Here is a 22394-nt window from a genome sequence, read left to right on the forward strand (position 1 = left end):
CCTACAAGGTGGCGCTACATTCAGGTGAGAGCACAAGTATGCCCAAAATATTGGGGACTTTTGCCAGATTTATGGATGGATTTTACATATTTTTTTCAGAGGCTAGACATTACCTAGGAATGCTTTTTAACATAGAGATGCTTTAGTTATAATGTGTGGTCGGGCCTCAGCCCGTTCATTGTCTTCCCACTGTAACATATTTATTACCAGCTCATGTGAGTGGTGACTCTGCTTTATGAAACTTATCATATAGTAGGACAATGAGTATAGCTGAAGGGGCGATCGAGATGCTTGCCTACATATTTGTTTATTTTTTATATAAGGGCTGATTAATCTGTTCATGATATTTCCATTTTGTGACATGTTGCATTAAAATATATCCTGATTGTAGAATATATAAGAATTGGTACTGCGTTGGCCGGGAATCGAACCCGGGTCAACTGCTTGGAAGGCAGCTATGCTCACCACTATACCACCAACGCCCTCTGATCTGTGCAAGCTCGGTTCTCAACATTACGACCCTGAGTTCAATGTCTATCTTGCACCAGCTTCAATGGTGCATTTGGTTTAGATACCAACATGAGAAGCAGTAGAAAGGTTTTAGCAGATTGTAAGGAACTGGGATTGAAACCAAGGACAAAGCTGTGAAGAAGAGAAGAATGGTAAGCAGCAGTACAAATAATGGATATGAACATATAGAGGCAGCATGGGAAGCAAAGCAGGGGAAAGAAAGAGAGAACATTCCAGGAAATGCCCAGGAGATAGATAAGAGCAGAACAAAAAGGGAAGAATGATATTCAAAGCATGCCCAGAAAAGTGTTTGAAGGTCCCACCAGTCATTTATGCTTATTATTGTGTGTCTTTACTTTCAAGGTACAGGGTGGATCCCTTTGACGATCCCTCTCTTGTATTTCAGCAGACACAGATAGTTCAGAAGTCGTTTCTACCATAGCTGGCACAAGCTTGCGCTTTTCCTTGCTGGCAGCCTTAAAATGACAGCTTGGTCCTTGGAAGAAAAATCAAGCAAAACTAGCAGAGGATGGTTTCGATCCATCGACCTCTGGGTTATGGGCCCAGCACGCTTCCGCTGCGCCACTCTGCTGCTTTGGGAAAGTGTTCTCTTTATGCAGATGAGGAGCATTCAGCAGAGTAGCATGGGATTGGTCGGGCTCTCACCTCATTTGCCTAAGTATATCGCAAGGCATGCTGGGTATAGAAAAACTTCATCTTCCCCTCTCACAATCAGTCATAACTGAAAGTCAGACACTCTCAGGCACTAGCCGTTTCAAACCTTTATCAAGACAGCAGCTCTTGAACCCTCTATATCTCTCTCTGTGATACTAGCGCTAGCATGCTCAGGATTTGGCTTTACCTGGGTGCCAGAGATCTACCCGGTGAGGGCTGAGGCTTTTGAGCGTTTGGGAGCGTTCGGGACGTGAGTGGACGTTGGACAGGAAACTATGCAAATTTGAATCATCCAACCTTCCTGCTGCAGTGAGACGCTCTTTCCATGGACATCTGCCTCTTGGATTCCTCTCAACTTGCCTTCTGATAAAACATTTTGTGAGCCGCAGTTACCTTCGACAGCTACAAGGTGGCGCTACATGCAGGTGAGAGCACAAGTATGCACAAAATGTTAAGGACTTTTGACAGATTTATCGGTGGATCTTGTATATTTTTTTCAGAGGCTAGATATTGCCTAGAAATGCTTTCTAACATAGAGATGCTAGAGTTATAATGTCTGCCCACTGTAACATATTTATTACCAGCACATGTGAGTGGTGACTCTGCTTTATGAAACTTATCATATATCAGGACAATGAATGTAGCAGAAGGGGCGATCGAGAGGTTTGCCTACGTATTTGTTTATTTCTTTATATATGGCTGATTAATCTGTTCATGATATTTCCATTTTGTGAAATGTTGAATTAAAGTATATCCTGCTTGCAGAATATATAAGTATTTGCATTGCGTTGGCCGGGAATCGAACCCGGGTCAACTGCTTGGGAAGCAGCTATGCTCACCACTATACCACCAACGCCCTCTGACATTTGCGCTCTCGGTTCTAAATATTATGACTCAGAGATCAATGACTATCTTGCACCAGCTTCAATGGTGCATTTGGTTTAGATACCAACATGAAAAGCAGTAGAACGTTATTTGCAGAGGGTAAGGAACTGGGGATTAAAACCAAGGACAAAGCTGTGCAGAAGAGAAGAATGGAAAGCAGCAGTACAATTAATATATATATAAAACATATAGAGGCAGCAAGGGAAGCAAAGCAGGGAAGAGAAAGAGAGAACATTCCATGAAATGCCCAGGAGATAGATAAGAGCAGAACAAAAAGGGAAGAATGAAATTCAAAGCCTGCACAGAAAAGTGTTTGAAGGTCCCACCAGTCATGTATGCTTATTATTGTGTGTCTTTACTTTCAAAGTACAGGGTGGATCCTTTGACACTCCCTCTCTTGTATTTCAGCAGACACAGATAGTTGAGAAGTCTTATATCACTTAGCTGGCACAAGCTTGCGCTTTTCCTTTCCGGCAGCGTGGAAATGACAGCTTGGTCCTTGGAAGAAAAATCAAGCAAAATTAGCAGAGGATGGTTTCGATCCATCGACCTCTGGGTTATGGGCCCAGCACGCTTCCGCTGCGCCACTCTGCTCCTTTTTCAGAGTGTTCTCTTTATGCAGATGAGGAGCATTCAGGGGAGTGACGTGGGCGTTCGGGACGTGAGAGGACGATGGGCAGGAAACTGTGCAAATTTGAAGCATCCATCCTTCCTGCTGCAGTCAGAGGCTCTTTCCAAGGACATCTGCCTCTTGGATTCCTCTCAACTTGCCTTCTGATAAAACATTTTGTGAGCCGCAGTTACCTTCGGCGCCTACAAGGTGGCGCTACATTCAGGTGAGAGCACAAGTATGCCCAAAATATTGGGGACTTTTGCCAGATTTATCGATGGATTTTACATATTTTTTTCAGAGGCTAGACATTACCTAGGAATGCTTTTTAACATAGAGATGCTTTAGTTATAATGTGTGGTCGGGCCTCAGCCCGTTCATTGTCTTCCCACTGTAACATATTTATTACCAGCTCATGTGAGTGGTGACTCTGCTTTATGAAACTTATCATATAGTAGGACAATGAGTATAGCAGAAGGGGCGATCGAGATGCTTGCCTACATATTTGTTTATTTTTTATATAATGGCTGATTAATCTGTTCATGATATTTCCATTTTGTGACATGTTGCATTAAAATATATCCTGATTGCAGAATATATAAGAATTGGTACTGCGTTGGCCGGGAATCGAACCCGGGTCAACTGCTTGGAAGGCAGCTATGCTCACCACTATACCACCAACGCCCTCTGATCTGTGCAATCTCGGTTCTCAACATTACGACCCTGAGTTCAATGTCTATCTTGCACCAGCTTCAATGGTGCATTTGGTTTAGATACCAACATGAGAAGCAGTAGAAAGGTTTTAGCAGATTGTAAGGAACTGGGATTGAAACCAAGGACAAAGCTGTGAAGAAGAGAAGAATGGTAAGCAGCAGTACAAATAATGGATATGAACATATAGAGGCAGCATGGGAAGCAAAGCAGGGGAAAGAAAGAGAGAACATTCCAGGAAATGCCCAGGAGATAGATAAGAGCAGAACAAAAAGGGAAGAATGATATTCAAAGCATGCCCAGAAAAGTGTTTGAAGGTCCCACCAGTCATTTATGCTTATTATTGTGTGTCTTTACTTTCAAGGTACAGGGTGGATCCCTTTGACGATCCCTCTCTTGTATTTCAGCAGACACAGATAGTTCAGAAGTCGTTTCTACCATAGCTGGCACAAGCTTGCGCTTTTCCTTGCTGGCAGCCTTAAAATGACAGCTTGGTCCTTGGAAGAAAAATCAAGCAAAACTAGCAGAGGATGGTTTCGATCCATCGACCTCTGGGTTATGGGCCCAGCACGCTTCCGCTGCGCCACTCTGCTGCTTTGGGAAAGTGTTCTCTTTATGCAGATGAGGAGCATTCAGCAGAGTAGCATGGGATTGGTCGGGCTCTCACCTCATTTGCCTAAGTATATCGCAAGGCATGCTGGGTATAGAAAAACTTCATCTTCCCCTCTCACAATCAGTCATAACTGAAAGTCAGACACTCTCAGGCACTAGCCGTTTCAAACCTTTATCAAGACAGCAGCTCTTGAACCCTCTATATCTCTCTCTGTGATACTAGCGCTAGCATGCTCAGGATTTGGCTTTACCTGGGTGCCAGAGATCTACCCGGTGAGGGCTGAGGCTTTTGAGCGTTTGGGAGCGTTCGGGACGTGAGTGGACGTTGGACAGGAAACTATGCAAATTTGAATCATCCAACCTTCCTGCTGCAGTGAGACGCTCTTTCCATGGACATCTGCCTCTTGGATTCCTCTCAACTTGCCTTCTGATAAAACATTTTGTGAGCCGCAGTTACCTTCGACAGCTACAAGGTGGCGCTACATGCAGGTGAGAGCACAAGTATGCACAAAATGTTAAGGACTTTTGACAGATTTATCGGTGGATCTTGTATATTTTTTTCAGAGGCTAGATATTGCCTAGAAATGCTTTCTAACATAGAGATGCTAGAGTTATAATGTCTGCCCACTGTAACATATTTATTACCAGCACATGTGAGTGGTGACTCTGCTTTATGAAACTTATCATATATCAGGACAATGAATGTAGCAGAAGGGGCGATCGAGAGGTTTGCCTACGTATTTGTTTATTTCTTTATATATGGCTGATTAATCTGTTCATGATATTTCCATTTTGTGAAATGTTGAATTAAAGTATATCCTGCTTGCAGAATATATAAGTATTTGCATTGCGTTGGCCGGGAATCGAACCCGGGTCAACTGCTTGGGAAGCAGCTATGCTCACCACTATACCACCAACGCCCTCTGACATTTGCGCTCTCGGTTCTAAATATTATGACTCAGAGATCAATGACTATCTTGCACCAGCTTCAATGGTGCATTTGGTTTAGATACCAACATGAAAAGCAGTAGAACGTTATTTGCAGAGGGTAAGGAACTGGGGATTAAAACCAAGGACAAAGCTGTGCAGAAGAGAAGAATGGAAAGCAGCAGTACAATTAATATATATATAAAACATATAGAGGCAGCAAGGGAAGCAAAGCAGGGAAGAGAAAGAGAGAACATTCCATGAAATGCCCAGGAGATAGATAAGAGCAGAACAAAAAGGGAAGAATGAAATTCAAAGCCTGCACAGAAAAGTGTTTGAAGGTCCCACCAGTCATGTATGCTTATTATTGTGTGTCTTTACTTTCAAAGTACAGGGTGGATCCTTTGACACTCCCTCTCTTGTATTTCAGCAGACACAGATAGTTGAGAAGTCTTATATCACTTAGCTGGCACAAGCTTGCGCTTTTCCTTTCCGGCAGCGTGGAAATGACAGCTTGGTCCTTGGAAGAAAAATCAAGCAAAATTAGCAGAGGATGGTTTCGATCCATCGACCTCTGGGTTATGGGCCCAGCACGCTTCCGCTGCGCCACTCTGCTCCTTTTTCAGAGTGTTCTCTTTATGCAGATGAGGAGCATTCAGGGGAGTGACGTGGGCGTTCGGGACGTGAGAGGACGATGGGCAGGAAACTGTGCAAATTTGAAGCATCCATCCTTCCTGCTGCAGTCAGAGGCTCTTTCCAAGGACATCTGCCTCTTGGATTCCTCTCAACTTGCCTTCTGATAAAACATTTTGTGAGCCGCAGTTACCTTCGGCGCCTACAAGGTGGCGCTACATTCAGGTGAGAGCACAAGTATGCCCAAAATATTGGGGACTTTTGCCAGATTTATCGATGGATTTTACATATTTTTTTCAGAGGCTAGACATTACCTAGGAATGCTTTTTAACATAGAGATGCTTTAGTTATAATGTGTGGTCGGGCCTCAGCCCGTTCATTGTCTTCCCACTGTAACATATTTATTACCAGCTCATGTGAGTGGTGACTCTGCTTTATGAAACTTATCATATAGTAGGACAATGAGTATAGCAGAAGGGGCGATCGAGATGCTTGCCTACATATTTGTTTATTTTTTATATAATGGCTGATTAATCTGTTCATGATATTTCCATTTTGTGACATGTTGCATTAAAATATATCCTGATTGCAGAATATATAAGAATTGGTACTGCGTTGGCCGGGAATCGAACCCGGGTCAACTGCTTGGAAGGCAGCTATGCTCACCACTATACCACCAACGCCCTCTGATCTGTGCAAGCTCGGTTCTCAACATTACGACCCTGAGTTCAATGTCTATCTTGCACCAGCTTCAATGGTGCATTTGGTTTAGATACCAACATGAGAAGCAGTAGAAAGGTTTTAGCAGATTGTAAGGAACTGGGATTGAAACCAAGGACAAAGCTGTGAAGAAGAGAAGAATGGTAAGCAGCAGTACAAATAATGGATATGAACATATAGAGGCAGCATGGGAAGCAAAGCAGGGGAAAGAAAGAGAGAACATTCCAGGAAATGCCCAGGAGATAGATAAGAGCAGAACAAAAAGGGAAGAATGATATTCAAAGCATGCCCAGAAAAGTGTTTGAAGGTCCCACCAGTCATTTATGCTTATTATTGTGTGTCTTTACTTTCAAGGTACAGGGTGGATCCCTTTGACGATCCCTCTCTTGTATTTCAGCAGACACAGATAGTTCAGAAGTCGTTTCTACCATAGCTGGCACAAGCTTGCGCTTTTCCTTGCTGGCAGCCTTAAAATGACAGCTTGGTCCTTGGAAGAAAAATCAAGCAAAACTAGCAGAGGATGGTTTCGATCCATCGACCTCTGGGTTATGGGCCCAGCACGCTTCCGCTGCGCCACTCTGCTGCTTTGGGAAAGTGTTCTCTTTATGCAGATGAGGAGCATTCAGCAGAGTAGCATGGGATTGGTCGGGCTCTCACCTCATTTGCCTAAGTATATCGCAAGGCATGCTGGGTATAGAAAAACTTCATCTTCCCCTCTCACAATCAGTCATAACTGAAAGTCAGACACTCTCAGGCACTAGCCGTTTCAAACCTTTATCAAGACAGCAGCTCTTGAACCCTCTATATCTCTCTCTGTGATACTAGCGCTAGCATGCTCAGGATTTGGCTTTACCTGGGTGCCAGAGATCTACCCGGTGAGGGCTGAGGCTTTTGAGCGTTTGGGAGCGTTCGGGACGTGAGTGGACGTTGGACAGGAAACTATGCAAATTTGAATCATCCAACCTTCCTGCTGCAGTGAGACGCTCTTTCCATGGACATCTGCCTCTTGGATTCCTCTCAACTTGCCTTCTGATAAAACATTTTGTGAGCCGCAGTTACCTTCGACAGCTACAAGGTGGCGCTACATGCAGGTGAGAGCACAAGTATGCACAAAATGTTAAGGACTTTTGACAGATTTATCGGTGGATCTTGTATATTTTTTTCAGAGGCTAGATATTGCCTAGAAATGCTTTCTAACATAGAGATGCTAGAGTTATAATGTCTGCCCACTGTAACATATTTATTACCAGCACATGTGAGTGGTGACTCTGCTTTATGAAACTTATCATACATCAGGACAATGAATGTAGCAGAAGGGGCGATCGAGAGGTTTGCCTACGTATTTGTTTATTTCTTTATATATGGCTGATTAATCTGTTCATGATATTTCCATTTTGTGAAATGTTGAATTAAAGTATATCCTGCTTGCAGAATATATAAGTATTTGCATTGCGTTGGCCGGGAATCGAACCCGGGTCAACTGCTTGGGAAGCAGCTATGCTCACCACTATACCACCAACGCCCTCTGACATTTGCGCTCTCGGTTCTAAATATTATGACTCAGAGATCAATGACTATCTTGCACCAGCTTCAATGGTGCATTTGGTTTAGATACCAACATGAAAAGCAGTAGAACGTTATTTGCAGAGGGTAAGGAACTGGGGATTAAAACCAAGGACAAAGCTGTGCAGAAGAGAAGAATGGAAAGCAGCAGTACAATTAATATATATATAAAACATATAGAGGCAGCAAGGGAAGCAAAGCAGGGAAGAGAAAGAGAGAACATTCCATGAAATGCCCAGGAGATAGATAAGAGCAGAACAAAAAGGGAAGAATGAAATTCAAAGCCTGCACAGAAAAGTGTTTGAAGGTCCCACCAGTCATGTATGCTTATTATTGTGTGTCTTTACTTTCAAAGTACAGGGTGGATCCTTTGACACTCCCTCTCTTGTATTTCAGCAGACACAGATAGTTGAGAAGTCTTATATCACTTAGCTGGCACAAGCTTGCGCTTTTCCTTTCCGGCAGCGTGGAAATGACAGCTTGGTCCTTGGAAGAAAAATCAAGCAAAATTAGCAGAGGATGGTTTCGATCCATCGACCTCTGGGTTATGGGCCCAGCACGCTTCCGCTGCGCCACTCTGCTCCTTTTTCAGAGTGTTCTCTTTATGCAGATGAGGAGCATTCAGGGGAGTGACGTGGGCGTTCGGGACGTGAGAGGACGATGGGCAGGAAACTGTGCAAATTTGAAGCATCCATCCTTCCTGCTGCAGTCAGAGGCTCTTTCCAAGGACATCTGCCTCTTGGATTCCTCTCAACTTGCCTTCTGATAAAACATTTTGTGAGCCGCAGTTACCTTCGGCGCCTACAAGGTGGCGCTACATTCAGGTGAGAGCACAAGTATGCCCAAAATATTGGGGACTTTTGCCAGATTTATCGATGGATTTTACATATTTTTTTCAGAGGCTAGACATTACCTAGGAATGCTTTTTAACATAGAGATGCTTTAGTTATAATGTGTGGTCGGGCCTCAGCCCGTTCATTGTCTTCCCACTGTAACATATTTATTACCAGCTCATGTGAGTGGTGACTCTGCTTTATGAAACTTATCATATAGTAGGACAATGAGTATAGCAGAAGGGGCGATCGAGATGCTTGCCTACATATTTGTTTATTTTTTATATAATGGCTGATTAATCTGTTCATGATATTTCCATTTTGTGACATGTTGCATTAAAATATATCCTGATTGCAGAATATATAAGAATTGGTACTGCGTTGGCCGGGAATCGAACCCGGGTCAACTGCTTGGAAGGCAGCTATGCTCACCACTATACCACCAACGCCCTCTGATCTGTGCAAGCTCGGTTCTCAACATTACGACCCTGAGTTCAATGTCTATCTTGCACCAGCTTCAATGGTGCATTTGGTTTAGATACCAACATGAGAAGCAGTAGAAAGGTTTTAGCAGATTGTAAGGAACTGGGATTGAAACCAAGGACAAAGCTGTGAAGAAGAGAAGAATGGTAAGCAGCAGTACAAATAATGGATATGAACATATAGAGGCAGCATGGGAAGCAAAGCAGGGGAAAGAAAGAGAGAACATTCCAGGAAATGCCCAGGAGATAGATAAGAGCAGAACAAAAAGGGAAGAATGATATTCAAAGCATGCCCAGAAAAGTGTTTGAAGGTCCCACCAGTCATTTATGCTTATTATTGTGTGTCTTTACTTTCAAGGTACAGGGTGGATCCCTTTGACGATCCCTCTCTTGTATTTCAGCAGACACAGATAGTTCAGAAGTCGTTTCTACCATAGCTGGCACAAGCTTGCGCTTTTCCTTGCTGGCAGCCTTAAAATGACAGCTTGGTCCTTGGAAGAAAAATCAAGCAAAACTAGCAGAGGATGGTTTCGATCCATCGACCTCTGGGTTATGGGCCCAGCACGCTTCCGCTGCGCCACTCTGCTGCTTTGGGAAAGTGTTCTCTTTATGCAGATGAGGAGCATTCAGCAGAGTAGCATGGGATTGGTCGGGCTCTCACCTCATTTGCCTAAGTATATCGCAAGGCATGCTGGGTATAGAAAAACTTCATCTTCCCCTCTCACAATCAGTCATAACTGAAAGTCAGACACTCTCAGGCACTAGCCGTTTCAAACCTTTATCAAGACAGCAGCTCTTGAACCCTCTATATCTCTCTCTGTGATACTAGCGCTAGCATGCTCAGGATTTGGCTTTACCTGGGTGCCAGAGATCTACCCGGTGAGGGCTTGCCCGGTGTGAGGCTTTTGAGCGTTTGGGAGCGTTCGGGACGTGAGTGGACGTTGGACAGGAAACTATGCAAATTTGAATCATCCAACCTTCCTGCTGCAGTGAGACGCTCTTTCCATGGACATCTGCCTCTTGGATTCCTCTCAACTTGCCTTCTGATAAAACATTTTGTGAGCCGCAGTTACCTTCGACAGCTACAAGGTGGCGCTACATGCAGGTGAGAGCACAAGTATGCACAAAATGTTAAGGACTTTTGACAGATTTATCGGTGGATCTTGTATATTTTTTTCAGAGGCTAGATATTGCCTAGAAATGCTTTCTAACATAGAGATGCTAGAGTTATAATGTCTGCCCACTGTAACATATTTATTACCAGCACATGTGAGTGGTGACTCTGCTTTATGAAACTTATCATATATTAGGTCAATGAATGTAGCAGAAGGGGCGATCGAGATGCTTGCCTACATATTTGTTTATTTTTTATATAATGGCTGATTAATCTGTTCATGATATTTCCATTTTGTGACATGTTGCATTAAAATATATCCTGCTTGCAGAATATATAAGTATTTGCATTGCGTTGGCCGGGAATCGAACCCGGGTCAACTGCTTGGGAAGCAGCTATGCTCACCACTATACCACCAACGCCCTCTGACATTTGCGCTCTCGGTTCTAAATATTATGACTCAGAGATCAATGACTATCTTGCACCTGCTTCAATGGTGCATTTGGTTTAGATACCAACATGAAAAGCAGTAGAACGTTATTTGCAGAGGGTAAGGAACTGGGGATTAAAACCAAGGACAAAGCTGTGCAGAAGAGAAGAATGGAAAGCAGCAGTACAATTAATATATATATAACATATAGAGGCAGCAAGGGAAGCAAAGCAGGGAAGAGAAAGAGAGAACATTCCATGAAATGCCCAGGAGATAGATAAGAGCAGAACAAAAAGGGAAGAATGAAATTCAAAGCCTGCACAGAAAAGTGTTTGAAGGTCCCACCAGTCATGTATGCTTATTATTGTGTGTCTTTACTTTCAAAGTACAGGGTGGATCCTTTGACACTCCCTCTCTTGTATTTCAGCAGACACAGATAGTTGAGAAGTCTTATATCACTTAGCTGGCACAAGCTTGCGCTTTTCCTTTCCGGCAGCGTGGAAATGACAGCTTGGTCCTTGGAAGAAAAATCAAGCAAAATTAGCAGAGGATGGTTTCGATCCATCGACCTCTGGGTTATGGGCCCAGCACGCTTCCGCTGCGCCACTCTGCTCCTTTTTCAGAGTGTTCTCTTTATGCAGATGAGGAGCATTCAGGGGAGTGACGTGGGCGTTCGGGACGTGAGAGGACGATGGGCAGGAAACTGTGCAAATTTGAAGCATTCATCCTTCCTGCTGCAGTCAGAGGCTCTTTCCAAGGACATCTGCCTCTTGGATTCCTCTCAACTTGCCTTCTGATAAAACATTTTGTGAGCCGCAGTTACCTTCGGCGCCTACAAGGTGGCGCTACATTCAGGTGAGAGCACAAGTATGCCCAAAATATTGGGGACTTTTGCCAGATTTATCGATGGATTTTACATATTTTTTTCAGAGGCTAGACATTACCTAGGAATGCTTTTTAACATAGAGATGCTTTAGTTATAATGTGTGGTCGGGCCTCAGCCCGTTCATTGTCTTCCCACTGTAACATATTTATTACCAGCTCATGTGAGTGGTGACTCTGCTTTATGAAACTTATCATATAGTAGGACAATGAGTATAGCAGAAGGGGCGATCGAGATGCTTGCCTACATATTTGTTTATTTTTTATATAATGGCTGATTAATCTGTTCATGATATTTCCATTTTGTGACATGTTGCATTAAAATATATCCTGATTGCAGAATATATAAGAATTGGTACTGCGTTGGCCGGGAATCGAACCCGGGTCAACTGCTTGGAAGGCAGCTATGCTCACCACTATACCACCAACGCCCTCTGATCTGTGCAATCTCGGTTCTCAACATTACGACCCTGAGTTCAATGTCTATCTTGCACCAGCTTCAATGGTGCATTTGGTTTAGATACCAACATGAGAAGCAGTAGAAAGGTTTTAGCAGATTGTAAGGAACTGGGATTGAAACCAAGGACAAAGCTGTGAAGAAGAGAAGAATGGTAAGCAGCAGTACAAATAATGGATATGAACATATAGAGGCAGCATGGGAAGCAAAGCAGGGGAAAGAAAGAGAGAACATTCCAGGAAATGCCCAGGAGATAGATAAGAGCAGAACAAAAAGGGAAGAATGATATTCAAAGCATGCCCAGAAAAGTGTTTGAAGGTCCCACCAGTCATTTATGCTTATTATTGTGTGTCTTTACTTTCAAGGTACAGGGTGGATCCCTTTGACGATCCCTCTCTTGTATTTCAGCAGACACAGATAGTTCAGAAGTCGTTTCTACCATAGCTGGCACAAGCTTGCGCTTTTCCTTGCTGGCAGCCTTAAAATGACAGCTTGGTCCTTGGAAGAAAAATCAAGCAAAACTAGCAGAGGATGGTTTCGATCCATCGACCTCTGGGTTATGGGCCCAGCACGCTTCCGCTGCGCCACTCTGCTGCTTTGGGAAAGTGTTCTCTTTATGCAGATGAGGAGCATTCAGCAGAGTAGCATGGGATTGGTCGGGCTCTCACCTCATTTGCCTAAGTATATCGCAAGGCATGCTGGGTATAGAAAAACTTCATCTTCCCCTCTCACAATCAGTCATAACTGAAAGTCAGACACTCTCAGGCACTAGCCGTTTCAAACCTTTATCAAGACAGCAGCTCTTGAACCCTCTATATCTCTCTCTGTGATACTAGCGCTAGCATGCTCAGGATTTGGCTTTACCTGGGTGCCAGAGATCTACCCGGTGAGGGCTTGCCCGGTGTGAGGCTTTTGAGCGTTTGGGAGCGTTCGGGACGTGAGTGGACGTTGGACAGGAAACTATGCAAATTTGAATCATCCAACCTTCCTGCTGCAGTGAGACACTCTTTCCATGGACATCTGCCTCTTGGATTCCTCTCAACTTGCCTTCTGATAAAACATTTTGTGAGCCGCAGTTACCTTCGACAGCTACAAGGTGGCGCTACATGCAGGTGAGAGCACAAGTATGCACAAAATGTTAAGGACTTTTGACAGATTTATCGGTGGATCTTGTATATTTTTTTCAGAGGCTAGATATTGCCTAGAAATGCTTTCTAACATAGAGATGCTAGAGTTATAATGTCTGCCCACTGTAACATATTTATTACCAGCACATGTGAGTGGTGACTCTGCTTTATGAAACTTATCATATATCAGGACAATGAATGTAGCAGAAGGGGCGATCGAGAGGTTTGCCTACGTATTTGTTTATTTCTTTATATATGGCTGATTAATCTGTTCATGATATTTCCATTTTGTGAAATGTTGAATTAAAGTATATCCTGCTTGCAGAATATATAAGTATTTGCATTGCGTTGGCCGGGAATCGAACCCGGGTCAACTGCTTGGGAAGCAGCTATGCTCACCACTATACCACCAACGCCCTCTGACATTTGCGCTCTCGGTTCTAAATATTATGACTCAGAGATCAATGACTATCTTGCACCAGCTTCAATGGTGCATTTGGTTTAGATACCAACATGAAAAGCAGTAGAACGTTATTTGCAGAGGGTAAGGAACTGGGGATTAAAACCAAGGACAAAGCTGTGCAGAAGAGAAGAATGGAAAGCAGCAGTACAATTAATATATATATAAAACATATAGAGGCAGCAAGGGAAGCAAAGCAGGGAAGAGAAAGAGAGAACATTCCATGAAATGCCCAGGAGATAGATAAGAGCAGAACAAAAAGGGAAGAATGAAATTCAAAGCCTGCACAGAAAAGTGTTTGAAGGTCCCACCAGTCATGTATGCTTATTATTGTGTGTCTTTACTTTCAAAGTACAGGGTGGATCCTTTGACACTCCCTCTCTTGTATTTCAGCAGACACAGATAGTTGAGAAGTCTTATATCACTTAGCTGGCACAAGCTTGCGCTTTTCCTTTCCGGCAGCGTGGAAATGACAGCTTGGTCCTTGGAAGAAAAATCAAGCAAAATTAGCAGAGGATGGTTTCGATCCATCGACCTCTGGGTTATGGGCCCAGCACGCTTCCGCTGCGCCACTCTGCTCCTTTTTCAGAGTGTTCTCTTTATGCAGATGAGGAGCATTCAGGGGAGTGACGTGGGCGTTCGGGACGTGAGAGGACGATGGGCAGGAAACTGTGCAAATTTGAAGCATCCATCCTTCCTGCTGCAGTCAGAGGCTCTTTCCAAGGACATCTGCCTCTTGGATTCCTCTCAACTTGCCTTCTGATAAAACATTTTGTGAGCCGCAGTTACCTTCGGCGCCTACAAGGTGGCGCTACATTCAGGTGAGAGCACAAGTATGCCCAAAATATTGGGGACTTTTGCCAGATTTATGGATGGATTTTACATATTTTTTTCAGAGGCTAGACATTACCTAGGAATGCTTTTTAACATAGAGATGCTTTAGTTATAATGTGTGGTCGGGCCTCAGCCCGTTCATTGTCTTCCCACTGTAACATATTTATTACCAGCTCATGTGAGTGGTGACTCTGCTTTATGAAACTTATCATATAGTAGGACAATGAGTATAGCTGAAGGGGCGATCGAGATGCTTGCCTACATATTTGTTTATTTTTTATATAAGGGCTGATTAATCTGTTCATGATATTTCCATTTTGTGACATGTTGCATTAAAATATATCCTGATTGTAGAATATATAAGAATTGGTACTGCGTTGGCCGGGAATCGAACCCGGGTCAACTGCTTGGAAGGCAGCTATGCTCACCACTATACCACCAACGCCCTCTGATCTGTGCAAGCTCGGTTCTCAACATTACGACCCTGAGTTCAATGTCTATCTTGCACCAGCTTCAATGGTGCATTTGGTTTAGATACCAACATGAGAAGCAGTAGAAAGGTTTTAGCAGATTGTAAGGAACTGGGATTGAAACCAAGGACAAAGCTGTGAAGAAGAGAAGAATGGTAAGCAGCAGTACAAATAATGGATATGAACATATAGAGGCAGCATGGGAAGCAAAGCAGGGGAAAGAAAGAGAGAACATTCCAGGAAATGCCCAGGAGATAGATAAGAGCAGAACAAAAAGGGAAGAATGATATTCAAAGCATGCCCAGAAAAGTGTTTGAAGGTCCCACCAGTCATTTATGCTTATTATTGTGTGTCTTTACTTTCAAGGTACAGGGTGGATCCCTTTGACGATCCCTCTCTTGTATTTCAGCAGACACAGATAGTTCAGAAGTCGTTTCTACCATAGCTGGCACAAGCTTGCGCTTTTACTTGCTGGCAGCCTTAAAATGACAGCTTGGTCCTTGGAAGAAAAATCAAGCAAAACTAGCAGAGGATGGTTTCGATCCATCGACCTCTGGGTTATGGGCCCAGCACGCTTCCGCTGCGCCACTTTGCTGCTTTGGGAAAGTGTTCTCTTTATGCAGATGAGGAGCATTCAGCAGAGTAGCATGGGATTGGTCGGGCTCTCACCTCATTTGCCTAAGTATATCGCAAGGCATGCTGGGTATAGAAAAACTTCATCTTCCCCTCTCACAATCAGTCATAACTGAAAGTCAGACACTCTCAGGCACTAGCCGTTTCAAACCTTTATCAAGACAGCAGCTCTTGAACCCTCTATATCTCTCTCTGTGATACTAGCGCTAGCATGCTCAGGATTTGGCTTTACCTGGGTGCCAGAGATCTACCCGGTGAGGGCTTGCCCGGTGTGAGGCTTTTGAGCGTTTGGGAGCGTTGTGGACGTTGGACAGGAAACTATGCAAATTTCAAGCATCCAACCTTCCTGCTGCAGTGAGAGGCTCTTTCCATGGACATCTGCCTCTTGGATTCCTCTCAACTTGCCTTCTGATAAAACATTTTGTGAGCCGCAGTTACCTTCGACAGCTACAAGGTGGCGCTACATGCAGGTGAGAGCACAAGTATGCACAAAATGTTAAGGACTTTTGACAGATTTATCGGTGGATCTTGTATATTTTTTTCAGAGGCTAGATATTGCCTAGAAATGCTTTCTAACATAGAGATGCTAGAGTTATAATGTCTGCCCACTGTAACATATTTATTACCAGCACATGTGAGTGGTGACTCTGCTTTATGAAACTTATCATATATCAGGACAATGAATGTAGCAGAAGGGGCGATCGAGAGGTTTGCCTACGTATTTGTTTATTTCTTTATATATGGCTGATTAATCTGTTCATGATATTTCCATTTTGTGAAATGTTGAATTAAAGTATATCCTGCTTGCAGAATATATAAGTATTTGCATTGCGTTGGCCGGGAATCGAACCCGGGTCAACTGCTTGGGAAGCAGCTATGCTCACCACTATACCACCAACGCCCTCTGACATTTGCGCTCTCGGTTCTAAATATTATGACTCAGAGATCAATGACTATCTTGCACCAGCTTCAATGGTGCATTTGGTTTAGATACCAACATGAAAAGCAGTAGAACGTTATTTGCAGAGGGTAAGGAACTGGGGATTAAAACCAAGGACAAAGCTGTGCAGAAGAGAAGAATGGAAAGCAGCAGTACAATTAATATATATATAAAACATATAGAGGCAGCAAGGGAAGCAAAGCAGGGAAGAGAAAGAGAGAACATTCCATGAAATGCCCAGGAGATAGATAAGAGCAGAACAAAAAGGGAAGAATGAAATTCAAAGCCTGCACAGAAAAGTGTTTGAAGGTCCCACCAGTCATGTATGCTTATTATTGTGTGTCTTTACTTTCAAAGTACAGGGTGGATCCTTTGACACTCCCTCTCTTGTATTTCAGCAGACACAGATAGTTGAGAAGTCTTATATCACTTAGCTGGCACAAGCTTGCGCTTTTCCTTTCCGGCAGCGTGGAAATGACAGCTTGGTCCTTGGAAGAAAAATCAAGCAAAATTAGCAGAGGATGGTTTCGATCCATCGACCTCTGGGTTATGGGCCCAGCACGCTTCCGCTGCGCCACTCTGCTCCTTTTTCAGAGTGTTCTCTTTATGCAGATGAGGAGCATTCAGGGGAGTGACGTGGGCGTTCGGGACGTGAGAGGACGATGGGCAGGAAACTGTGCAAATTTGAAGCATCCATCCTTCCTGCTGCAGTCAGAGGCTCTTTCCAAGGACATCTGCCTCTTGGATTCCTCTCAACTTGCCTTCTGATAAAACATTTTGTGAGCCGCAGTTAACTTCGGCGCCTACAAGGTGGCGCTACATTCAGGTGAGAGCACAAGTATGCCCAAAATATTGGGGACTTTTGCCAGATTTATGGATGGATTTTACATATTTTTTTCAGAGGCTAGACATTACCTAGGAATGCTTTTTAACATAGAGATGCTTTAGTTATAATGTGTGGTCGGGCCTCAGCCCGTTCATTGTCTTCCCACTGTAACATATTTATTACCAGCTCATGTGAGTGGTGACTCTGCTTTATGAAACTTATCATATAGTAGGACAATGAGTATAGCTGAAGGGGCGATCGAGATGCTTGCCTACATATTTGTTTATTTTTTATATAAGGGCTGATTAATCTGTTCATGATATTTCCATTTTGTGACATGTTGCATTAAAATATATCCTGATTGTAGAATATATAAGAATTGGTACTGCGTTGGCCGGGAATCGAACCCGGGTCAACTGCTTGGAAGGCAGCTATGCTCACCACTATACCACCAACGCCCTCTGATCTGTGCAAGCTCGGTTCTCAACATTACGACCCTGAGTTCAATGTCTATCTTGCACCAGCTTCAATGGTGCATTTGGTTTAGATACCAACATGAGAAGCAGTAGAAAGGTTTTAGCAGATTGTAAGGAACTGGGATTGAAACCAAGGACAAAGCTGTGAAGAAGAGAAGAATGGTAAGCAGCAGTACAAATAATGGATATGAACATATAGAGGCAGCATGGGAAGCAAAGCAGGGGAAAGAAAGAGAGAACATTCCAGGAAATGCCCAGGAGATAGATAAGAGCAGAACAAAAAGGGAAGAATGATATTCAAAGCATGCCCAGAAAAGTGTTTGAAGGTCCCACCAGTCATTTATGCTTATTATTGTGTGTCTTTACTTTCAAGGTACAGGGTGGATCCCTTTGACGATCCCTCTCTTGTATTTCAGCAGACACAGATAGTTCAGAAGTCGTTTCTACCATAGCTGGCACAAGCTTGCGCTTTTACTTGCTGGCAGCCTTAAAATGACAGCTTGGTCCTTGGAAGAAAAATCAAGCAAAACTAGCAGAGGATGGTTTCGATCCATCGACCTCTGGGTTATGGGCCCAGCACGCTTCCGCTGCGCCACTTTGCTGCTTTGGGAAAGTGTTCTCTTTATGCAGATGAGGAGCATTCAGCAGAGTAGCATGGGATTGGTCGGGCTCTCACCTCATTTGCCTAAGTATATCGCAAGGCATGCTGGGTATAGAAAAACTTCATCTTCCCCTCTCACAATCAGTCATAACTGAAAGTCAGACACTCTCAGGCACTAGCCGTTTCAAACCTTTATCAAGACAGCAGCTCTTGAACCCTCTATATCTCTCTCTGTGATACTAGCGCTAGCATGCTCAGGATTTGGCTTTACCTGGGTGCCAGAGATCTACCCGGTGAGGGCTTGCCCGGTGTGAGGCTTTTGAGCGTTTGGGAGCGTTGTGGACGTTGGACAGGAAACTATGCAAATTTCAAGCATCCAACCTTCCTGCTGCAGTGAGAGGCTCTTTCCATGGACATCTGCCTCTTGGATTCCTCTCAACTTGCCTTCTGATAAAACATTTTGTGAGCCGCAGTTACCTTCGACAGCTACAAGGTGGCGCTACATGCAGGTGAGAGCACAAGTATGCACAAAATGTTAAGGACTTTTGACAGATTTATCGGTGGATCTTGTATATTTTTTTCAGAGGCTAGATATTGCCTAGAAATGCTTTCTAACATAGAGATGCTAGAGTTATAATGTCTGCCCACTGTAACATATTTATTACCAGCACATGTGAGTGGTGACTCTGCTTTATGAAACTTATCATATATCAGGACAATGAATGTAGCAGAAGGGGCGATCGAGAGGTTTGCCTACGTATTTGTTTATTTCTTTATATATGGCTGATTAATCTGTTCATGATATTTCCATTTTGTGAAATGTTGAATTAAAGTATATCCTGCTTGCAGAATATATAAGTATTTGCATTGCGTTGGCCGGGAATCGAACCCGGGTCAACTGCTTGGGAAGCAGCTATGCTCACCACTATACCACCAACGCCCTCTGACATTTGCGCTCTCGGTTCTAAATATTATGACTCAGAGATCAATGACTATCTTGCACCAGCTTCAATGGTGCATTTGGTTTAGATACCAACATGAAAAGCAGTAGAACGTTATTTGCAGAGGGTAAGGAACTGGGGATTAAAACCAAGGACAAAGCTGTGCAGAAGAGAAGAATGGAAAGCAGCAGTACAATTAATATATATATAAAACATATAGAGGCAGCAAGGGAAGCAAAGCAGGGAAGAGAAAGAGAGAACATTCCATGAAATGCCCAGGAGATAGATAAGAGCAGAACAAAAAGGGAAGAATGAAATTCAAAGCCTGCACAGAAAAGTGTTTGAAGGTCCCACCAGTCATGTATGCTTATTATTGTGTGTCTTTACTTTCAAAGTACAGGGTGGATCCTTTGACACTCCCTCTCTTGTATTTCAGCAGACACAGATAGTTGAGAAGTCTTATATCACTTAGCTGGCACAAGCTTGCGCTTTTCCTTTCCGGCAGCGTGGAAATGACAGCTTGGTCCTTGGAAGAAAAATCAAGCAAAATTAGCAGAGGATGGTTTCGATCCATCGACCTCTGGGTTATGGGCCCAGCACGCTTCCGCTGCGCCACTCTGCTCCTTTTTCAGAGTGTTCTCTTTATGCAGATGAGGAGCATTCAGGGGAGTGACGTGGGCGTTCGGGACGTGAGAGGACGATGGGCAGGAAACTGTGCAAATTTGAAGCATCCATCCTTCCTGCTGCAGTCAGAGGCTCTTTCCAAGGACATCTGCCTCTTGGATTCCTCTCAACTTGTCTTCTGATAAAACATTTTGTGAGCCGCAGTTACCTTCGGCGCCTACAAGGTGGCGCTACATTCAGGTGAGAGCACAAGTATGCCCAAAATATTGGGGACTTTTGCCAGATTTATGGATGGATTTTACATATTTTTTTCAGAGGCTAGACATTACCTAGGAATGCTTTTTAACATAGAGATGCTTTAGTTATAATGTGTGGTCGGGCCTCAGCCCGTTCATTGTCTTCCCACTGTAACATATTTATTACCAGCTCATGTGAGTGGTGACTCTGCTTTATGAAACTTATCATATAGTAGGACAATGAGTATAGCTGAAGGGGCGATCGAGATGCTTGCCTACATATTTGTTTATTTTTTATATAAGGGCTGATTAATCTGTTCATGATATTTCCATTTTGTGACATGTTGCATTAAAATATATCCTGATTGTAGAATATATAAGAATTGGTACTGCGTTGGCCGGGAATCGAACCCGGGTCAACTGCTTGGAAGGCAGCTATGCTCACCACTATACCACCAACGCCCTCTGATCTGTGCAAGCTCGGTTCTCAACATTACGACCCTGAGTTCAATGTCTATCTTGCACCAGCTTCAATGGTGCATTTGGTTTAGATACCAACATGAGAAGCAGTAGAAAGGTTTTAGCAGATTGTAAGGAACTGGGATTGAAACCAAGGACAAAGCTGTGAAGAAGAGAAGAATGGTAAGCAGCAGTACAAATAATGGATATGAACATATAGAGGCAGCATGGGAAGCAAAGCAGGGGAAAGAAAGAGAGAACATTCCAGGAAATGCCCAGGAGATAGATAAGAGCAGAACAAAAAGGGAAGAATGATATTCAAAGCATGCCCAGAAAAGTGTTTGAAGGTCCCACCAGTCATTTATGCTTATTATTGTGTGTCTTTACTTTCAAGGTACAGGGTGGATCCCTTTGACGATCCCTCTCTTGTATTTCAGCAGACACAGATAGTTCAGAAGTCGTTTCTACCATAGCTGGCACAAGCTTGCGCTTTTACTTGCTGGCAGCCTTAAAATGACAGCTTGGTCCTTGGAAGAAAAATCAAGCAAAACTAGCAGAGGATGGTTTCGATCCATCGACCTCTGGGTTATGGGCCCAGCACGCTTCCGCTGCGCCACTTTGCTGCTTTGGGAAAGTGTTCTCTTTATGCAGATGAGGAGCATTCAGCAGAGTAGCATGGGATTGGTCGGGCTCTCACCTCATTTGCCTAAGTATATCGCAAGGCATGCTGGGTATAGAAAAACTTCATCTTCCCCTCTCACAATCAGTCATAACTGAAAGTCAGACACTCTCAGGCACTAGCCGTTTCAAACCTTTATCAAGACAGCAGCTCTTGAACCCTCTATATCTCTCTCTGTGATACTAGCGCTAGCATGCTCAGGATTTGGCTTTACCTGGGTGCCAGAGATCTACCCGGTGAGGGCTTGCCCGGTGTGAGGCTTTTGAGCGTTTGGGAGCGTTGTGGACGTTGGACAGGAAACTATGCAAATTTGAATCATCCAACCTTCCTGCTGCAGTGAGACGCTCTTTCCATGGACATCTGCCTCTTGGATTCCTCTCAACTTGCCTTCTGATAAAACATTTTGTGAGCCGCAGTTACCTTCGACAGCTACAAGGTGGCGCTACATGCAGGTGAGAGCACAAGTATGCACAAAATGTTAAGGACTTTTGACAGATTTATCGGTGGATCTTGTATATTTTTTTCAGAGGCTAGATATTGCCTAGAAATGCTTTCTAACATAGAGATGCTAGAGTTATAATGTCTGCCCACTGTAACATATTTATTACCAGCACATGTGAGTGGTGACTCTGCTTTATGAAACTTATCATATATTAGGACAATGAATGTAGCAGAAGGGGCGATCGAGAGGTTTGCCTACGTATTTGTTTATTTCTTTATATATGGCTGATTAATCTGTTCATGATATTTCCATTTTGTGAAATGTTGAATTAAAGTATATCCTGCTTGCAGAATATATAAGTATTTGCATTGCGTTGGCCGGGAATCGAACCCGGGTCAACTGCTTGGGAAGCAGCTATGCTCACCACTATACCACCAACGCCCTCTGACATTTGCGCTCTCGGTTCTAAATATTATGACTCAGAGATCAATGACTATCTTGCACCAGCTTCAATGGTGCATTTGGTTTAGATACCAACATGAAAAGCAGTAGAACGTTATTTGCAGAGGGTAAGGAACTGGGGATTAAAACCAAGGACAAAG

The 22394-nt window shown here is 43.6% G+C and overlaps 28 non-coding genes across 28 annotated transcripts; all 28 read right to left on the reverse strand.

Moving 5' to 3' along the window:
• Positions 1 to 410: 410 nt before the first annotated feature.
• On the reverse strand, positions 411 to 482 carry TRNAG-UCC (transfer RNA glycine (anticodon UCC)). The gene has a single exon. It is a non-coding gene; the product is annotated as a tRNA-Gly (tRNA).
• A 548-nt stretch (positions 483 to 1030) lies between these two features.
• Positions 1031 to 1102, reverse strand: TRNAM-CAU (transfer RNA methionine (anticodon CAU)). Its single transcript has one exon. It is a non-coding gene; the product is annotated as a tRNA-Met (tRNA).
• An 867-nt stretch (positions 1103 to 1969) lies between these two features.
• On the reverse strand, positions 1970 to 2041 carry TRNAG-CCC (transfer RNA glycine (anticodon CCC)). Its single transcript has one exon. It is a non-coding gene; the product is annotated as a tRNA-Gly (tRNA).
• Positions 2042 to 2592: 551 nt separating this feature from the next.
• Positions 2593 to 2664, reverse strand: TRNAM-CAU (transfer RNA methionine (anticodon CAU)). Its single transcript has one exon. It is a non-coding gene; the product is annotated as a tRNA-Met (tRNA).
• Positions 2665 to 3292: 628 nt separating this feature from the next.
• On the reverse strand, positions 3293 to 3364 carry TRNAG-UCC (transfer RNA glycine (anticodon UCC)). Its single transcript has one exon. It is a non-coding gene; the product is annotated as a tRNA-Gly (tRNA).
• A 548-nt stretch (positions 3365 to 3912) lies between these two features.
• Positions 3913 to 3984, reverse strand: TRNAM-CAU (transfer RNA methionine (anticodon CAU)). The gene has a single exon. It is a non-coding gene; the product is annotated as a tRNA-Met (tRNA).
• Positions 3985 to 4851: 867 nt separating this feature from the next.
• Positions 4852 to 4923, reverse strand: TRNAG-CCC (transfer RNA glycine (anticodon CCC)). Its single transcript has one exon. It is a non-coding gene; the product is annotated as a tRNA-Gly (tRNA).
• Positions 4924 to 5474: 551 nt separating this feature from the next.
• TRNAM-CAU (transfer RNA methionine (anticodon CAU)) lies at positions 5475 to 5546 on the reverse strand. The gene has a single exon. It is a non-coding gene; the product is annotated as a tRNA-Met (tRNA).
• A 628-nt stretch (positions 5547 to 6174) lies between these two features.
• Positions 6175 to 6246, reverse strand: TRNAG-UCC (transfer RNA glycine (anticodon UCC)). The gene has a single exon. It is a non-coding gene; the product is annotated as a tRNA-Gly (tRNA).
• A 548-nt stretch (positions 6247 to 6794) lies between these two features.
• TRNAM-CAU (transfer RNA methionine (anticodon CAU)) lies at positions 6795 to 6866 on the reverse strand. Its single transcript has one exon. It is a non-coding gene; the product is annotated as a tRNA-Met (tRNA).
• An 867-nt stretch (positions 6867 to 7733) lies between these two features.
• Positions 7734 to 7805, reverse strand: TRNAG-CCC (transfer RNA glycine (anticodon CCC)). Its single transcript has one exon. It is a non-coding gene; the product is annotated as a tRNA-Gly (tRNA).
• A 551-nt stretch (positions 7806 to 8356) lies between these two features.
• On the reverse strand, positions 8357 to 8428 carry TRNAM-CAU (transfer RNA methionine (anticodon CAU)). The gene has a single exon. It is a non-coding gene; the product is annotated as a tRNA-Met (tRNA).
• A 628-nt stretch (positions 8429 to 9056) lies between these two features.
• TRNAG-UCC (transfer RNA glycine (anticodon UCC)) lies at positions 9057 to 9128 on the reverse strand. The gene has a single exon. It is a non-coding gene; the product is annotated as a tRNA-Gly (tRNA).
• A 548-nt stretch (positions 9129 to 9676) lies between these two features.
• TRNAM-CAU (transfer RNA methionine (anticodon CAU)) lies at positions 9677 to 9748 on the reverse strand. Its single transcript has one exon. It is a non-coding gene; the product is annotated as a tRNA-Met (tRNA).
• An 877-nt stretch (positions 9749 to 10625) lies between these two features.
• On the reverse strand, positions 10626 to 10697 carry TRNAG-CCC (transfer RNA glycine (anticodon CCC)). The gene has a single exon. It is a non-coding gene; the product is annotated as a tRNA-Gly (tRNA).
• Positions 10698 to 11246: 549 nt separating this feature from the next.
• TRNAM-CAU (transfer RNA methionine (anticodon CAU)) lies at positions 11247 to 11318 on the reverse strand. The gene has a single exon. It is a non-coding gene; the product is annotated as a tRNA-Met (tRNA).
• A 628-nt stretch (positions 11319 to 11946) lies between these two features.
• Positions 11947 to 12018, reverse strand: TRNAG-UCC (transfer RNA glycine (anticodon UCC)). Its single transcript has one exon. It is a non-coding gene; the product is annotated as a tRNA-Gly (tRNA).
• Positions 12019 to 12566: 548 nt separating this feature from the next.
• Positions 12567 to 12638, reverse strand: TRNAM-CAU (transfer RNA methionine (anticodon CAU)). The gene has a single exon. It is a non-coding gene; the product is annotated as a tRNA-Met (tRNA).
• Positions 12639 to 13515: 877 nt separating this feature from the next.
• TRNAG-CCC (transfer RNA glycine (anticodon CCC)) lies at positions 13516 to 13587 on the reverse strand. Its single transcript has one exon. It is a non-coding gene; the product is annotated as a tRNA-Gly (tRNA).
• Positions 13588 to 14138: 551 nt separating this feature from the next.
• On the reverse strand, positions 14139 to 14210 carry TRNAM-CAU (transfer RNA methionine (anticodon CAU)). The gene has a single exon. It is a non-coding gene; the product is annotated as a tRNA-Met (tRNA).
• Positions 14211 to 14838: 628 nt separating this feature from the next.
• TRNAG-UCC (transfer RNA glycine (anticodon UCC)) lies at positions 14839 to 14910 on the reverse strand. Its single transcript has one exon. It is a non-coding gene; the product is annotated as a tRNA-Gly (tRNA).
• A 1487-nt stretch (positions 14911 to 16397) lies between these two features.
• On the reverse strand, positions 16398 to 16469 carry TRNAG-CCC (transfer RNA glycine (anticodon CCC)). The gene has a single exon. It is a non-coding gene; the product is annotated as a tRNA-Gly (tRNA).
• A 551-nt stretch (positions 16470 to 17020) lies between these two features.
• Positions 17021 to 17092, reverse strand: TRNAM-CAU (transfer RNA methionine (anticodon CAU)). The gene has a single exon. It is a non-coding gene; the product is annotated as a tRNA-Met (tRNA).
• Positions 17093 to 17720: 628 nt separating this feature from the next.
• On the reverse strand, positions 17721 to 17792 carry TRNAG-UCC (transfer RNA glycine (anticodon UCC)). The gene has a single exon. It is a non-coding gene; the product is annotated as a tRNA-Gly (tRNA).
• A 1487-nt stretch (positions 17793 to 19279) lies between these two features.
• Positions 19280 to 19351, reverse strand: TRNAG-CCC (transfer RNA glycine (anticodon CCC)). Its single transcript has one exon. It is a non-coding gene; the product is annotated as a tRNA-Gly (tRNA).
• Positions 19352 to 19902: 551 nt separating this feature from the next.
• TRNAM-CAU (transfer RNA methionine (anticodon CAU)) lies at positions 19903 to 19974 on the reverse strand. Its single transcript has one exon. It is a non-coding gene; the product is annotated as a tRNA-Met (tRNA).
• A 628-nt stretch (positions 19975 to 20602) lies between these two features.
• TRNAG-UCC (transfer RNA glycine (anticodon UCC)) lies at positions 20603 to 20674 on the reverse strand. Its single transcript has one exon. It is a non-coding gene; the product is annotated as a tRNA-Gly (tRNA).
• A 1487-nt stretch (positions 20675 to 22161) lies between these two features.
• Positions 22162 to 22233, reverse strand: TRNAG-CCC (transfer RNA glycine (anticodon CCC)). The gene has a single exon. It is a non-coding gene; the product is annotated as a tRNA-Gly (tRNA).
• Between the last annotated feature and the right edge of the window lie 161 nt (positions 22234 to 22394).

The sequence above is a fragment of the Lissotriton helveticus genome, chromosome 11 (genome assembly GCF_964261635.1).
Source record: "Lissotriton helveticus chromosome 11, aLisHel1.1, whole genome shotgun sequence".
Lineage (NCBI taxonomy): Eukaryota > Metazoa > Chordata > Amphibia > Caudata > Salamandridae > Lissotriton > Lissotriton helveticus.